Genomic DNA, 16,102 nt, shown 5'->3' on the forward strand with positions numbered 1-16,102 from the left:
GACTTTTTAAATGAAATTCCTTAATCTTTAAAGCTATTTGTCATTCATTCACTTAATTCCTGGTTTTGGTGAGAATTCATTTTTTACTGGTCAGTCCTATCACAGTATCTTGGGTTTCATTTGGAATCCTACCCTTGGTTAGAACATTCATCAAAACTAAAAACATTCTGTTCTTGATAGTGATCCAATTGCTTAGCCTCTACCCTAGAGGATTTGTATTAAATATAACACTGTTGTACACTGCAAAATTCTTTTGGTTTAAACAACGCTTGCACATATTCTGTAGGTAATACACCAAAGGTAAATGGTGGTCAGTCATATGTTCTTGAAGACTGCAGTTCTGTCAGTGTTTACTTAAATTACAATCACTATCAGTATCTGTACTTGCTTTGTTTTTACACAAGTGTTCTGAGCATACTGCTGGGTCAGTAAAGCTACAGCATGTACTGTGTGGCTTATTTCTCAAATATGTTGAATCATTAATATTAGTCTAAACTAGAAAAAAAAAAGTAGTTTTAAATCCTATCATAACATGTTTTCCCTTTAGGTCCTGAATTTTATAGCACTAAGATGAGACCAAGACAAACTGTTGTTTTGACCTGTCATGAGTATTCAGCACATGTCCTTCCAGGATTTTCCATGTTATTTGACAGGCTTTTTTACACTTTGTTTGAAAAATACAGCATAAGCTTTACAATAACACATGTGAAATGAAATCAGTGCAAATACTGTCTATATAAACTTGACAAGTTCAATTCATGCAAAAACCTAAAATGTCAGCAAGGTCTTGGTCAGAAGGTTACAACACTTTCCTGCTATAATAATAATAATTATTATTTTATCTCTCTTAGCAACAGATTATGTCTTGTATAAGCTAAATAATTCTTTAGGAGGCTGACATTGAGATGATTTAATGCGTAATATGGCTTGTGTTTGTTAAACTACAAAGAATTAATCCCACTAGATTTCACAAATGGCACCTGCTCAAGCCTGCTAGAGTTGTCTGTCTACATGGAATGCATCAAGCAAACTCTGGCAGAACTGAAAGACTGAATTATCAAAAACTTGAATGTTTGCTCTAAAATAAACCTGCTTTCTTTTTGCCACTGAGTATTTATTTAGAAATTAACCCTGAATTAGCCAATTTCAAATGACTAAGTAATTATGACATGATTTTAACCACTGTGAAATATACGATAGTATTAATTGCTCTAATGAGAGTCTCCTAAAATATCTTTTAAGAGGGACTCAGAGTCTTCTACAGTAACTGTGGATACAATAACAAGTGTATCATTACATATACTCTATAATATATCCAGGAGAAGAAATAATTTGGATAAGAAACTACTACTTAAAAGAAAAAAATTGATATATAATTCATATGCCATAAAATTCAGTATTTTAAAGTATACAGTTCAGAGATTTTTAGTATATTCACAAACTTGTGCAAACATTGCTATTGCCCATTTCCAGAACATTTTTATCTCCCATAAATGGAACTCCATACATATTAGCCGTCACTCTCCATATCTCCTCCCATACTCCTGGCACCCACTAATCTACTTTGTGTCTCTATGGATTTGCCTGCCTTGGACATTTCATATAAATGGAATCATGCAATATGAATCTTTTTTTGTCTGATTTCTTTCATTTAGCATGTTTTCAGAGTTCACTTATGCTTTAGCATGTATCACTACTTCATTCTTTTTATGGTTGAATAGTATTTACTGTATAGATATACCACCTTCTGTTTATTCATTTCATTAGTGATGGACATTTGGATTGTTTCCTTTTGAGGAGGGTACTATCATGAATAATCCTACTGTGAACATTCATATGCAAGTTTTTGTGTGGCCTTATGCTTTCAGTTCTCTCAGGTAATACCTAGAATAGGAATTACGGGGCCATATAGTAAGTAGCATGTTAAACTTTTTGAGGAGACTCCACCTGTTTTCAGAAGTGACTACACTAAAATGGTAACATCACTGATTAGGCAGTTTAGAGAATTCCAGAACTTTATGCCTCTACATAAACAACTAATAAGCTAGCAAAAATCATCATAAACTTTTTTTAAAATTCTGAAAACTTCTCCAACAGTTATTATACCCAGGGGAAAGCTTAATGAAGAAAGAAGTTGCTCCATTGCTCCAGCATTTTAAGTTCCTGCTCGTTCGTTGTCCCCACTCCTGGATCAGTGGTGGCTGTGAGGATGGCAGCCTGAAATGCTGGTGCAGGTTGCTAGTGCCAGAGGGAGCAATATAGACCTTATTCTCAAATAATTGTGGCTGTGGGTTTCAGCCTGTTCGGCAGCATCTTGAAGGACCAGCACAAGGGCTTGCCATTGTTCTACCTGATTTGGAATATTCCCAGGGTTAGGGTGGCTTCCTGGAAGATGTTTGCAGACAATATACAAAGGCTAAGCACCGCCACAGCAGCCTGGGGCAAGGGTTTATAGTCAAAACAATGGACAGATCAAAATGGCTGAGAAAAGAGATATGTGAGAGAATAAGAACTTTTAAAAGCTCCCTCTTGTGTTCTATAATCAAAGAAGCCATGTATATGCCCAGGGCTGGACACATGCTCAGAAAAGGCCTAAGAGAACCTTAAGCTGTTATCTTTGGCTCATCTTCAGGCTCTACACAGGCACAAGTGAAGGCCAAGGCAGAGTTGTAAATAGTCTGGTTAAGTTGTTGAAGGAGTGCCCCGAAACAGAGACAATGTATAAAGACAGAGGACGTCTTTTTTTTTTTTTTTTCTTCTCTCTCTCTCTCTCTTTTTTTTTGGCTCCAAAGGTTTAAGGGAACTCTATTAAAACACTAGCTGACCACAAAGCTAGAAGAATACAGATTTCAGTGGTCACACGTAACAAAGAATATAGACTACAAAAACAGTTTAGAAAAGTCAGTAAACAAACAAAAAACAACCCACAACAAACAGCAACAACCCTGGGGAGTGAGAATCTGATTTCCAGAGCTATGACATAATAATATTCAAAATGCCCAGTTTTCAACAAAAAATTAGAAGACATGCAAAGAAAAAAGAAAGTATGATCTGTTAAGGTGATGGGGGGGGGCATTAATAGAAAGTGTCCCTGGAGTATCCCTGGCATTGGACTTATTGGATAAAAGTTTTAAATCACTATTTTAAATATGCTCAAAGAGGTAAGTGAAACTATGGACACAGAATGAAAGGAAACCAGTAGAATAATGTCTTACCATATAGAAAATGTTAATAAAGAGTGTCATGAACACATTATGAAGGCATACACAACGTCTTCCTACAACGTAAGCTTTATTCAATCATAAAGCAAAGTTAAATCACAATTATAAAAGCAGGTTCAGGATTCCAAACTCAATGACAATTCACCATGTGATTACACTTGGCTTCTCACACAGCACACGGAGCAGGACAGAAAACGAGCCACACAACAAACAAGATAACAGAAGAGTGTAGGAAGTTAAGGAACCAAAGGCAAAAATCAGTCTGTGGGTGCATAGTTGAGATAAGGCCTTGGTCTTGGCCGGGTCAGCTCTCAGCACTTACTGCTTCTGCTATTCAAGCAGGGAAGGATCTCAGTTCTGTTTGGAGATCATTGGGCAGAGCCTTCATCGGCAGTTGTCTTTTTTGAGTAGTCAGACATAGAGGGGTCAGGTCTGAAGATCTGGATTTGCCACCAAAATCCTTCCCTTTTTAAAGGGATTTAATTGGTTTTGGATCCTTCCAGACCTCCTCTGGTTCTGCTCATTATCAGTTCAGGGGTGTCAGCTGATGATAGTCCTGGGGATATTTCCTAGTTGCAGTACCTTAACTGCTTGCATCATTGCTTGACACAGGCCCCTGCATGACACAAGCTCCTGCCTGATATGACAGACTCCATTGTACTCTCTACAATGAGGCAGATTTTTTTTTTCTAAAAAGCCAAATATCTGGAGCCTAAACATATAATACCTGAAATGAAAGGTTCACTAGAAAATTGCAACAACAGATTTGAGCAGAAAAAAAGAAAGAATTGGTGAAATTGAAGATATATCAATTTAGATTATCCAGTCTGAGAAGCCAAAACAGAAAAGACTAGAAAAATGAACAGAGTCTAAGAGATCTATGGGACACTGTCAAGTGGACCAACATGTGCATATGGGAGTCCGAGTGTTAGAGGAGAGAAAGGAGCAGAATGAATGTTTGAAAAAATAATGGTCAAAACATTCCTTATTTGATGAAATATGTACATCTACACGTACAAGAAGCCCAAAGAACTCCAGGCAGGATACATTTAAAGAGATCCACACTAAGACACATTATAGTCAAATTATTAAAAGCCAAAGTGACTGCATCATTTTACCTTCCCACCATCAATGTGTGCATGTTCTGATTTTTCTACATCCTCACCAACACTTGTTAATTGTCCCTCTATTTTATTATAGCATACTGCTGAATGTAGAGTGATATCTCATTTTTAAACTTGCATTCCTTAATTGATATTGAACATTTTTTTAATGTATTAAGAAAACTTCTTAAACTGCCAGTTGGAGCAACACATAACAGCTTTTGATGAAGCTGATGTGAAGATGATTCAAGCAACATTCAATGAGACAGATTCATTTAGCCCCCAGGTACAGTCAAGGATAATTCTCACATCCATTCTGCTGGCAAAATTGGACCTGAGGAACTCTGTCTTTATGTGAGGACAAGCTGATGAAAATAAAACAACAGCAAAACACAACTTACTTAGAAATCCTACAGTAGAAAGGAAAAGAAACATCAGCCAAAGATCTAAGGGGAAGCATATCCTTGGGGAGGAAAAAAAAATTTACTGCAAAATCAGCATAATGTTTTGGAAGCTGTTCTGCATGTTCAGTGTGATATGAGAGGGCCTGGACTCAATAAAGTAAGAACAGAAGACTACAATTTGAGAACCCATTGAAATGAAAATGTGAAAAAAAATGAAGATCTCCATTTGAGGTAATAAAAAACCTTACATGGCACTACAGAAATTTGGCAAGGTGGAGAACAAACCTAAGAAACTCCTTGAATTAATTAAAAAGTGACAAAAATGTGAAATGATAAGATAGTTTATGGGGATTAAGGAAAGAGACAGGAACCAACAGAAAAATTATAGGCATAGCTAAAGAAGAAACTTAACCTCTTAAAAGACACAGTTCAGATGATATTAACAGATCTCTATGTCTATTTTCTCAATTCTTGAGAATTTTAGTTCCTGGCTTACTTTACCTCTTAAGTACTACTTTACCTCTAACAATGGAGTGATACAGAACTCAAGCTTTGAACTTCTTTGCACTAATTTCAGTCCAATAGTATGCCTTAAAAATTATCTTCACGTTGCCCATCCCTGAACTCCAAACTCAACATCTTATACAGATATCTGAGTAACTAAAATTTTGGAAACTGATATATTGGTTTATTTTCACTCAAAATCCACCTCTCCTGCAGTCTTCCTCCTATCCCAAAGAGTTGTTCAGACAATGTAGTAATCAAATTTGGCTTTTAAACAAGATCACTCTGTTACCATCATGGATCAAAGGAGAATGAGAGCAAATTTGAAAGCTAGGGAAAACATATGAAACCAATGAGAAAGATGATATATTATTCAAAAGAAAAAGAGTTGGAAACATTTTTTTAAAAAAATCATGTTAGGTCCTCACTTACTAGACAACAAAATACATCTCAAATATATTTAACAACAATCATCCAAACCTTTCTTTAAAGTGTGCTGCATCCAAGGAACGTTGTCTTATATTTAAAAATTAGATTTTCTAAGAATATTTAACAACATAGAAAAGAAAATAGTATAACTAAAAAAATGAAAGATGCAAAATTGTGTTACACATTTTGTCTCAATTCAATATTTTCATTTTTCTTTTTAAAAATGCACCAAAATTTACAAACTAAAAGTTTGCCTCTAGGTATAGTACTTCAGTTTAAGCATTTTTTTCCCCACTGTTCTTTCCCAAATTTTTTATTTTGGATTTGTGTTAATTTTAAAAATAGAAAGTTTGCATTATGTCTTGTAAGGGAAACAATTTTTTAGAGAAGGATTTTTTAAAGGCAGATTAAATAGAAATATAGTGAGCAGTATTCCCAGCATATTCCATAATGGTGAGTAAATTCCCAGCATTACTCTAGTTAGGCCAATGTTATGAGCAGGTTAAGGATGCTCAGGGAGTTTATAATCAGTGAATTAAGGTTATTGGAAGTCCCTGAGTAGGTGTCTTAATAACTTTAGAATTAACTTTTGTGGAAAGTAATGAATTTCCTCAGTTCCCATCATTCTATGAATGAGAAGTATGAACACAGTAAGGAAAATAGAAAAGTTTTCCCTGCCTTCAGGAAGGCTGAATAAAACCCAAAGCAGCAATTTAAATTCATATTCCACTTGGAACAAAGGTCAGTATTCATTATATTTTGGATTCGTGGAAATTAAGATAGTTTATTTTTGAGAATCAGGTGATAAGCGATGTGGTCTGAAGTGCTGGGGTTAAGAGCCAACAGCCAAGAAAGAATTCTTGAGACATCTTTGGTGCAAAAGGGTGGTTTTATTAAAGCACAGAACCCATGGACAGTAAGAGGGGCGGCACTGGGGTTGTGAGGAATGGCTGATTATATACTTGGGAGTCGGGGGAGGTAAAGACAACCGGAAATTTCCAAAAGGACTTTCATACGCTAAAGAAGACACAGGATCCTGGAGGCCTAGCTATCATCCAACTAAGGTGGTTTTTCCTGCTAGCAAAGTACTAATGTTAAGACAGTTGGGAGTTTCTGGAGGAATGTTGTACTCTGCCTGACTTAAGTATTTATCAATGGGCTGCAGGTTATAAGGAAATTTAATTTTATCTATATTTCCTTTTTTGCTTTTGTTCCCCACATCACTAAGGAAAAATCTGAAGATTAGGAGGCAGAACATAGCTCTCTATGGGTCAGGATGGGGAGAAATTCAATGAGTTTACTTTAGGTAATTCATTTCTGAAAGAATATTTCTTTATAGTGCAACCTTCAAGGTACACTGCCTTCCACATGTCCTGAGACATAATGAAGAAAGTAGATAGATATAATTTAGCAATCAATTATGATTAGCAGATAATAGCAGACCAATTTTATTTTCTTCTTTATGAAGAAAGAAAAACAATAGTCTGTGATCATAATTTATTCAAATACAACTTTTGATTCCACCATAAAATTTCATTGATGAACTAGTAACACAGAGCTCTTTAAGATAGGGGCTATGCATTATTACTCTCTAATCCATATTGTCTGATACAGATTTTATAACATATCCTAGATTTCTGCTCAACGCTATGTGGAAATATCTCATTTTCCTTAAAAGTAGAATTAAATCTGTGTCGTAATCTATTGAAATTTACTTATTCTCTGCATTCCAGTTTACCCAGTTCCGTCATAAGTGAGCTGTTGAAAAACAAATAGGCTATCTACCCCAATAGCAATAAACTTTACTAAGTGCACTTAGGAGAATTCCCCAGTCCATATGTGTTCTGATTATATCTTTATCCCACTGCCCAGGCCCAATCCCTTCCAAAAAAACAAAACCAGATTGTTTAGGGAAAACATGCCCTCATGGTACAGGCAGGGCCTGAGGAAAGTGCTTACTCTTAATCACACTTCCTAAATCTATGACACGGTCTTCTTTCTTTCCTTCCCTGCCCCTGCCTCCTACAGCAAGAGTATAAAGAATTTAGCACATTACGTACTGATTTTAAGTTAGTATGTCTGTTTACAGATCTCATCATCATGGTGATAGGTGTCTTGGAAATTAAGAGACTGTGCCAGACAGTGTTTACCCCTCCTCCCATCCCCACCCCCACGGATCACTTGTAGTGCCAATGACATATCTTATCAACACTGGTCTCTAAGCATAATACACGTCCTGACAATTACCATGAATGCTCCTTGCACATTGACTGATCAGTCCAATGAGTTAAAAAATCTTCCTGATCCCATGAATTCTGATTTTCAAAGTAAGACTTCAATAAAAGAATCTCTAGAAATACAAGTTAAGTAACTTGAAACCGCTGAATATGTTTTATTCCATGAAATCTGCTGTGGCCACAATTACTTAAATGTGCTCTCATTGGAAATATTTATTTTTATCTTCAACTTCACATCAGGATAACTTTAGATCAGTACCTTTGATCAGGAAAGACTAGGCAGTATTACCCATCCACATAGAATAGAATTCCCTAAAATTATTTAAAAACTGTAGTAATACCAGCAACAACAAAAACTCTGATTTTTTTAAAGCTAGCCCCATTTCTAGGAGTATTAAGGACTTTAGGCCAAAACATAAAATCAATACTTTAAAAAAAATGAAAGCAAACAAATGAAAAAAGAGAGAGAGAAGAAAAATCCTCAAACTTCCACAATTTGAAGAAGTATTGACTTGGTCTTCCTTAAGTGCTGTCTTGACCTTAAGTACATCCTGTGACTCATATTCTGATTGCTGTTACAGTCTTTCTGGTCCAAATTGCTGGGAGGAAGGGAAGTACTGCTATAGACAAAGTGGTTAAATAACCTAGTGTACAGAACCTTATAAAAGCTGCACCCTGAGAAAGATGCAGTGTTTCTCATTTCTTTGTTCCTGTTTCACTTTTATGATCTCTTCTTGGAGGAAAGGTACATTCTGTCTCTATTTGAAATAAGATCTAAGTAACAATAACATTACCAGTGTTGAAAAATATGTTATAGTTGTTTTTCCATATACTCACCATGAGGCTGGCTTATTTTTAATTCAATTGTCCTGGGTCTTTATTCAAGATACTTCAGATTAATACCTCTTTGCAAGCAGGTAAGAATAACTGTTATGTCCATTATTTGTGGGGGATTCAACATCAGTGGATTCAGCAATCATTTTCTCAGGCCCTTCCATTAGGTCTACCATTAGGAAGAAAGCAGTTTGAGGACAGTCAGAAGGAAGTTGGAGCTGCCGATAGGTAGCAAAACCACAACAACTTGAAAATGTGAAATAAGATGGTGAATTCTATGAGATAAAAATTCAAAGAAATTTTTTCCAGCCATTTTGAATTTTAGAAAGCCCTATTATAATCACTTGATAGGTTACAGTTGTCACAACATGGATTTTCCCCCCATTTTTCATGTTTGAAAATAAGTGTGCTTTGCTTTAAAAAATTCTGTCAGGGGACGCCTGGGTGGCTCAGTTGTTTAAGTGTCCAATTCTTGAATTTGGCTCAGGTCATGATCTCAGTGTCTTGATCTCAGAGTCCTGAGATAAAGCCCCGTGCAGCCTCCATTCTGGGCGTGGAGTCTGCTGGGGTTTCTCTTTCTCCCTGTCCCTCTGCCCATCCTGCCACTGCTCTGGTGTGCCTGCTCTCTCTCTCTCTCTCAAAAAAAAAAAACAAAAACAAAAATATTCTGTCGGAAAATTATCACAGAAAATGACAAAACAATGACAACAAGAAAGATCTTTATTTTAATAAGAGTTCTGTACAGTTCTTTGAATAGATACCATGCATTTAAATACTCAGATTCTGGAAGTTCACTGTATATGCAACTGTTTAGCAAGGCAGTTTTTGCATGGCTTAATGTAAACCTTAATCCTTTAAACTGTATTTCTTCCATAAGAGTGCTTGTGTTTAGTATTTTAAAGAAACATTTTCAGAATAGTATGTTCCATCTCTTTTTCAAAGCCACTTTTCTATTACTAAGAAACAATATCCTCTTTTAAACATTATCTTGAATATTTTTTCCACACATCTATTTTATTTCTAACTGATTTCATTAAGTCACCCAGGGACTGTCTGGAATAGATTATTTTATCAAGGAGCAATATGTGGGTTACCACTAATAAAATGATCTTGGGAGTAGAGAAAAATATTTAGCTAGGAGTATAGAGTTATCATGTTTTTTGTTGTTGTTTTTGGTGGTAGTTTACTTTAGGAGTTTGTAGAAATTGAAGGATCAGGAAAGTGTATATATAATATTTGTATTATATATGTATATATTATATATGTACATACATGTGTGTATGTATATATATGCATATATATGTGTGTATATTTGTTATATATTACTGTTTTCATGTTAACTCCCACAGTTTTCTTAAACTGGAGGCAGATTCTATAACTGCTGTTCTGTTTTCACCCAAGCAGTTGCAATCCAAGGAGAAAAGAGAAACAGATCAAGGATAGTCGTTTCTACACTCATGAATTTTTATAGGCTTATCCTAGACATAGGGATATATGGAATTTCCATATTGTCTGATTCAAAACCAGTTTGGTCATAACCTTTGCTGACTGTGTAAAAATAAGGAGGACTCGATTACCTTACTTTTTTAGTAAGTGTAAATGCAACAAAAATATAAACCAGTTTTAGTTTATTATTTTAAAAAAACTCTAAAAACACATATTTACATGATTTGTACAAGTGGAATTTTCTTGCCAACATCTTTGGGATGCTCCTAACTATTGGTGACGCTTTTAATAAACAGTTTTTAAGGGGAAACCACACAAAATTTTGCAGGATTTGTGCTGCCCCACAGAAACTATTCTGCCTTAGATTCTGAGACAGGCTACCCCCAGAATGTCCATTCCAGCATGAGAAGTCTGTCATCAAGCATGCTGAGTAAATAAAGGCTGGTTCATCTGCTGTAATAGTAGGAAATTTCCTATCATCGCGGCCTTAACAAGGGTGATTTCTTCTCTGAATATATTCAGTGTGCACAGACCTGGAAATACTATCTCCTCTTAGGAATGAGCTGGAGGCAGGCCAGTGTATGTTGGGGGCTGGGGAGGGTATAAGAAGCATTTAGAAAGTTTAGAAAGAACAGGAGAGTTGCATGGATGGGACTTTAGACAGAACCATTGTTTTTACACACACCAATGTAGGAAGTGATGATTCTTTAACCTCCAAAGCCTTACATGAAAATAACTCCATTTGTGAGAAGATGAGAGGGCTTTTGTTGTACGTTGCCAATATGTAATCAAAATGATCTCCCCCAAACATATTTGATGTTCTTTATAGAAGATCCATGTAAGTTATGATAAAAAGTTATATTGGTAGACATTAGATTCTCTAACTTCCTTGGGACTTAGAGTTAACTGTTTAAACAAGACTCAGCAACTTCATGTGTAGCTCTCAAGATTTAAGTAGGCCTTTGTCCAGGTTGTGAAACTCAGCAAAGTAGCGTGTACTCTTTCCTTCCGCTCCTTATTTTGTTTTTCTTTTCCTTGTTACTGCTTTAAATCATCCCATGTCACAGCTTGTTAAGGGCTTCAGGCTAGTCAGTAGGTGCTATATAAATTCAAAAGATTGATGTCTACCCACAGTAGCTTGTCTAACAATCTCCAAAAAGCTCATACTATTCATTAGCTGTCACCTGGTGTGTGTGTGTGTGTGTGTGTGTGTGTGTGTGTGTGTATTTCTTCACTCTGTCCACTGTAGATCTGAAAGTGTGTGTTTTTAATTGAATATTTCTTTCTAATAACTATGTGCATCTTACAGGAATCATATTAACTAATTTAATCTTCACAGTAGTCCTATGAGGTAGGTTCCATTAATATCTCTGTTCCACAATGGAGAAACGAGATACATAGAAATTCAATAACTTTCCCAACGTCACACAGCTAACAACGAGCAGAGTTGGAACGTAACCAGGAATTTGGCTTGAATCTATTGCCTTAACCACTACACTATCTGTTGCTCAAAAGCCATAGGAGCTATATATCCTCAGTTGAAATTAGAGCCTTTCATAAAATCTCCTGTGTTTATTTCCATTAGCGTTTTTTTCTGATGTTAGTGAATGTGTCTTTATTTCTATATTTTCACTTCTAATAAAGTTCTTATCATTCATTAAACAGTCAATAAATAAGTAAATAATATATATGATCTATGTGATAAAAGATTGTCAAAATTATATTTATGCATTGAGAAAAATAACACTTAAGCTGGTGTACTGCATTGAATTATCTAAAATTCTTATCAAGGAAAGTTACTGAATGGCTACATTAAATTTTTTTTAAATGGCCCATTTTCCAGTTAGTGGTTCTCTCTCCCCTTGCTTGTTGTACCTGAATTTTGTATCCCGTTGGGCAGGAAGAGTTCAGGAATTCCACTGCCATGGTGAAATTGGGCTCAACCACAGATTCAGAAAATTAGCAGCATCCACTGCAGGATGCTGAGACCAAATGGCAAGTTCAGAAGGAATCCCTTCTCTAGCAGGTTGTTTTGCTTTCCTAATAAATACTTCTTTACTTCCTTTAGAGGGATAAGTTTAAAAATAGAAATTAAAAAATTTCACTAGATTCACAGGATAAACTCTTCTAAATAAATCACTTTAGACAATAAGCAGTGAGAAAGCTTTAGCAAGGCCAGTTTTAAAGACCTAAGACTTTAAGATAGTTTAGATAAGGTTTGAATAAGCAGCCAAATGTTCTGAACCAAAATTCCAAGTCTGTTAGTAATGATAATATTATTTAGCACTTAGATAATTCTTTGCAGGCAGTAACCATTAATCATTGGTATCCTGCTGTGTACTATGCAAGTTTTAAGATTATCAGTTTATAGAGGCAAATATTAAAGTTGAGAGGTGAAGAGTGTGTTTAAGGTCATAACCTGGGTTATTGCCTGAGCCAGAGTTTGACATGTACTTTTTCTGACTCTTTTTCCCTATCATATTCCACAAGCTGTTACCTTATTTCTGTGCCAAGATTTTTTTAATGTAACTACCTGAATATACAAAGTCAGACTGTGTTTGCAGTACCCAGGTTGTTTATAGGAGACAGTGGGAAAGAGTTACAAGACTTAGATTAGATTTCTTACTCAAATATGTACTGACTGTGGAATCTTGGGCAAAATTCCAACTTTTTTTTTGAGCCTCAATCTTCTTATCTGCCAAATAGGACTAATATATTTTTTTTTTACCTTATGGGTATTTCTGAGGGATAAATATATAATATATATGAATAATTCCTTATAACTGTAATTTTTTGAGTGTCCACTGTATTTAGGTCACTTTAGTCCAAATTCTCAGCATCTAATTTATTTTTAATTTGATTTTATGGATTCATTTATTTAATCAACAGATGTTTTATTGGATGCCTACTATGTACATTGTCTCATAAAATAATATTTGGGACAAACTTCCAGGTCTCACAGAACTCACAGTCTTTGGTGGGGGTGGTTTTTAATAAACTAAAAGGTACATATAAATATGAGGTATAAATTCTACTTGGGGAAATTGTGTGATAAATTCCATTAAGAAAAATAAAGCCAGTAAGAGTAAAAGGGAATGATTCAAATGGGGTATTACTTTATAGAGGGTGGCCAAAAAAGTTTATTTTTGAACATATTTGAGGAAAGATGTGAAGGAACTGTGGGAGATGGCCTTCTGATATTGGGCAGAGGGTGCTTTCTAGGTAGAGAGAACAGCAAATGCATGATCCCTGGGCTTTTGCTGCTTTTTTAGGGCCAGCAAGGAAGCCAGCTGGTCTGAAGCTAGCAAAGAAGAGAATAGAAAGGGTAGAAGAACAGTAGATTTCAGATCATTTAGGACTTTGTAGGTCATGAGAAAAATTTTGGATTTTACTCTTAAAGACTGAAAGACTTTAGAGGGCTTGAGCAAAAGAGTGATACGATTGGTTTATATTTTAGGAGGCTTGGGTAAAGGCAAAGAGACAATGTAGGAAGCTATTTGTGAAAGATGGTGGTCTAAAACAGGGTGTCAGCAATGGAAGCCAGATTAAAGATATATTTTGGCATGGTTGACAGATAATAAAAATTTAGTAGATAAGGTTAGAAATGAAGGTATAGGTTAACAGATTGTCAGCATGTAGATATATTTAAAGTCATGGGATTAGATGTGATCACCTAGGGAGGAAGCACAGAGAGAGTAGTCTGTGGAAAAAGCTCTGGAGTATTGCAGCTTGCTAGGGGGTAGGAAGAACCAGTCAAGGAGACTGAGGAGGAGGAAAATGAAGCACAGGTGGAACAATATTTTAAAAAGAAAGGAGTGATCAATTATGTCAGATGCTCCTGAGCAGTTCGATAAAGTGAGTGATATTTGACCATGTGATTAGTCAATGTGGGGGTTACCAAGGACTTTAAAAATTGACTTCTGATGGAGATGTGTAGACTAAAGCCTGGTGGTCTGTCCTCCACACTACTGCATTAGCCTTCACTTTCTCTATCTCCAGTACATTCTCCATTTTGCAGTCAGAGTTGATTTTTCAAAACACAAATCTAATAATGTTTCTGCTGCTTTAAAAATCCCAGAGGCTTTCGGTCTCTTTCAGGTTAGTTATGTAAATCTTAAACCTGTTTTCTAAGCTCTGCTCTCTGGGATTCGGTCACACTATGTTTATTTTAATTCCTTATACCTCTCTCTCCTCAAGGCCTTTGGACAGGAGGGTCCTAATTTCCCTTCCCTCTTCTAGTTACTTCAAGCATTAATCCAGTATTAATTTTTTCAGTGAATCCTCTTCTTTTTTTTTTTTTTTTTTTAAAGATTTTATCTGACAGAGGGAGAAACAGCCAGCGAGAGAGGGAACACGAACAGGGGGAGTGGGAGAGGAAGAAGCAGGCTCCCAGTGGAGGAGCCTGATGTGGGGCTCGATCCCACAACGCTGGGATCACGCCCTGAGCCGAAGGCAGACGCTTAATGACTGGGCGACCTAGGCGCCCCTGAGTGAATCCTTTTCTGACCACACTATATTAAAACCCCTTTTGTACAGACTCATTTGGGCTGCATAGCATAGCACTCCCTCAGAGTATTTCACAGAGTTGCAATTTTACATTTCTGTGTGATCATGTAATTAATGAGCATCTCCCTGATTGATCAAAAGCTCCATAAGGGCAAGAACTCAGCATGATTACTTTGCTTAATGTGCATCTCCAGCACTAATGTCACAGTACAATGTGGGTAGGTACTCCATAAATATTTGTTGAGTGAGTGGATGAACTCAACCCAAGTTTCGTGATTCTTTTTTATCTAGGAATCATATAATTTCTTTTAGGATCCTGAGGATAATGGCTCCTGGCTGGGTCTATTAAACATGTACTGTAATTGTCTACTAAAACTCCATATTCTAATTACATTGGCATAATTTGAAAGCCTCCTAGGGAATAACAGAAACATCTAGCTTTTCTTGTAATTGTAAAGTAAAACATTAGGAAGTGATTCAAGAAAAGTGAGCCCTCCTGGCTGTTAACTTTAGACATGATCATTGATGATGCTCACAACATAATGACTTCCATGCAACCCAACTGATTGTTATAGAACAGGAAATTTAAGTGAGAAAATGCTTCTCTTTCCTTACAGCTTTCTCAGGATGCTCCCATTGCTAATCTAACCCCAAGGCCAGCCTCCCCATAGGGTTCTCCTCTATTAGATTTTTTGCAATTATTAAACTTTCTATTTAACTGAAAGGAAATATGAAGCATTTATTCTTTAAATTTTTTAAAAAGATTTTATTTATTTATTTGACAGAGAGAGAGAGAGCACAAGCAGGGGACCAGCAGGCAGAGGGAGAGGGAGAAGCAGGCTCCCCACTGAGCAGGGAGCCCGATGTGGGGCTCAATCCCAGGACTTTGGGATCATGACCTGAACTGAAGACAGACGCTTAATGACTGAGCCACCCAGGTGCCCTGAAGCATTTAAACAGAAATATTTGTTAAATATATTGTATTTGATTAATATAGTGATTTTCTTATGAAGCCATTTAAATGCTTTCCAATTGTATAAATGTTTATACAATTATAATATCATAATCTCTATTTATTTATTTATTTGGCTTAAAACAACACAAATTTATTATCTTACAGTTCCAGAGGCCAGGAATCCAACACAGATTTAACTGGGCTAAAGTCAAGGTTTGGGCAGGATTATATTCCTCCTGGAGGCTCTAGGTGAGAATCTGTTCTTTGCCTTTTTCAGTAGAGGCCTTGCACATTCTTTGGCTCATTCTCCCTTTTCCATCTTCAAAACCAGCAATGTTGCATCTCTCTGACCCTTCTTCCGTTTTTCATAATCTCCATTTTAAAGAACAAGTGTCTTATTTGAAAGGTAGCAACAAAACAATCATAAAATGAAGACAGAAATGCCTATCTAGTGTTGTATATT

This window comes from Ursus americanus, chromosome 13 (assembly GCF_024610735.1).
Source record: "Ursus americanus isolate L20-20 chromosome 13, mUrsAme1.1.p, whole genome shotgun sequence".
NCBI classification, from domain to species: Eukaryota; Metazoa; Chordata; class Mammalia; order Carnivora; family Ursidae; genus Ursus; species Ursus americanus.